The sequence below is a fragment of the Vulpes vulpes genome, chromosome 9 (genome assembly GCF_048418805.1).
Source record: "Vulpes vulpes isolate BD-2025 chromosome 9, VulVul3, whole genome shotgun sequence".
NCBI lineage: Eukaryota > Metazoa > Chordata > Mammalia > Carnivora > Canidae > Vulpes > Vulpes vulpes.
The window spans coordinates 79,886,681-79,889,194 of record NC_132788.1 but is presented as its reverse complement, the minus strand read 5'-3'; the positions used below and the strand labels follow the sequence as shown (position 1 = coordinate 79,889,194).

The window sequence follows — 2,514 nt, the reverse complement described above, 5'->3', positions numbered from 1 at the left end:
AATATATATACTAATATATATACTAATATCTATATATCAATATACATGAGGACACCATGAATGCTCCTAGGTGAGCTGAATTGGTTTTTTGTTTTGTTTTTATCCTGTTACCCTAACAGGGCTGTGAGGTCTCTGTAAAGCCTTTGCTTATTATCTTGACCCCAGTGTGCAATGCCACACATAGGCCTTGTCTTATAATCTGCTCAGTAAACATTTGCTAAACTAATTAATAGGCGCATGAATGTGTGAAGAGGTTAGATCTTTTCCTCTAAAATACTAGTCAAATCTAGTGGATTGAATGGTACCATGCCAGAAGATATGTCCACATCCCCAGAACCTGTGATTATGACCTTAGTTGGCTAGAGGGTCCTGGCAGATGTAATTGATTTAATGATGTCCAGATGAGATCTTCCTGGATTATTTGAGTGGAACCTATTTTAATCTATTCAGGTTGCCATAGCAAAAATACCATAGAGGCAACTTGCTGGCTCAGTCAGTGGAGCGTGCAACGCTTGATCTCAGGATTGTGGGTTCAAGCCTCACGTTGGGTATAGAGATAACTTAAAAATAAAATATTAAAAACAAAACAAAACACCATAGACTTGGTGGCTTATACACTCAAACATCTGTTTCTCACAGTCTAGAGGCTGGGAAGTCCAAGATCAGGGTGCCAGCAGATTCGGTCTCTGGTCAGAGCCTGCTTCCTGGCTAACATTCACAGACAGCCACTTTGTCATTGTGTCCTCACATGGTAGAAGGGATGAGGGACCTCTCTGGGATCTCTTTTATGAGGGCACTCATCCCATGCATGAGGTCCCCCTTTCATGACCTCAGCACCTCCTAAAGGACCCATCTCCTAATACTATCATACTGGGGAAAAGGTTTCAACGTACTAGTTTTGGGGGCATACAATCCCTGTAGTTGATTATAATTATAATTTCATCCTATAGCATACCTAAATCCAATAACAAGGGTCCTGATGAGGGACAGAAGAGAAGTCACAGAAACAGAGAAGGTCATGTGAAGATGGATGCCGGGACAGGATTGATGTGAGCCATAGGGAATGCCAGCAGCTTCTGGAAGCTAGCAGAAGACGAAAGGAAGGGTTGCCCTCTAGAGCCTCCAGAGGGAGCATGGCCCTGCTGACAGCTGGATTTCTGACTTCTGGCTTGCAGAACCACAAGAGAATGTATTTCTGTTGTGTTAAGCCACCCAGTTTGTGGAAATATGTTATGGCAGCTCTAGGGAATGAACATGCCGCTGTGTGGGAGGCACATAAACAATGGAAGAAGTCAAGTCAAGAGATTCTTGCCCATGTTTTGAGATCAAGTCCCTGGACTCTACATACATCCACAGCATTTTACGCAAGTTGGATCAACAGTGGGCTGGAATTTCAGTGGGGTACATTAATCTTTGAAATTGCATTGCCAAAGCAACAAGAAGTCCTGAAAAGCTGCCCATAGGATATTACTCACTTTTCCTAGAAGAATATACCATTTACTTTCGCTTCTCTGCCCCTTCTTCACTTCTCACCCACCGCACCAGACACCCATGACAGTTAGTGCTTATAGATAATAATGATTTGTTTATTTTTATTTTTATTTATTTATTTTTTGCAGAGAGGCAGAGATGCCCCTTAGACATCCAGGGAAGGTGTCAAAGAACAAGTGGACATCGACCTGGAGCTTAGTGGGGCAGTGGTTGTGGCCAAAGTTGGCAGCCAGGATGGCTCCAGCATCCACCTTGCACTTCCAGTTCATGTGACCAGCTGCTCCTTGACATGCCCTCAGCTGAACTCCTGACTGCTACCACTCCACCTGGTACTTCCCTTGTCTCTGAACCTAGCCACTTCATTCTTCTGAATACTCTGCTCTCCTCCATTCCTCTCCCGGTCTCCCATCCTTAATTGTTTGTGTTTTCACTACCTTGAAAATGTGCCTGTAATCCAATCACTTAGCACAATTTCCACTGGTACCATAGGCCGCCATGCTTTCTAGATGGGACTGTTTTGTGTGTCATCCTTGTAGAGGAGCCATGCTTAACCTTCTCTGTATGATGCCAGTTTTAGTATATGTGCTGCCAAAGCCAGTACCAGATGGGACTATTTTAAGAGTTTCTTCCTCGCTGGTTATCTGTATTAGCCTCTCACTACATTCTATTTTTCCAACTGGTACCTAGAGAAAGCTTTTGAAAACCTAAACCAGGTCCAATGGCTTCCTAGTTGATTCAGAATAGAATGTAGGATCCTTATGCTGGTCAATAATGTCTAAGTGTCCCCATCTCATCCTGCTATTTCCCCTTTGATTTCATCTCTTCTTACTATCCCCCCACCCCCACCCCATGTATACAACCCTAACCCTGGATTCCCTGCTATTCTTTTAAAATACCAAGCACACTCCTACCTCAGGCCCTTTGCATCCACTCTTCCCTCTACCCGAAACATGACCTTGCCAGATATCTGCTTGGCCTTGTCCCTTCCATCCTTCTGTGTCTGATCCAATGTCCTCTTCTCAG

The 2,514-nt window shown here is 43.9% G+C and overlaps 1 non-coding gene across 1 annotated transcript; it reads right to left on the bottom strand.

Moving 5' to 3' along the window:
- Positions 1-1,984: 1,984 nt before the first annotated feature.
- LOC112913335 (U6 spliceosomal RNA) lies at positions 1,985-2,092 on the bottom strand. Its single transcript, XR_003233665.1, has one exon. It is a non-coding gene; the product is annotated as a U6 spliceosomal RNA (small nuclear RNA).
- Between the last annotated feature and the right edge of the window lie 422 nt (positions 2,093-2,514).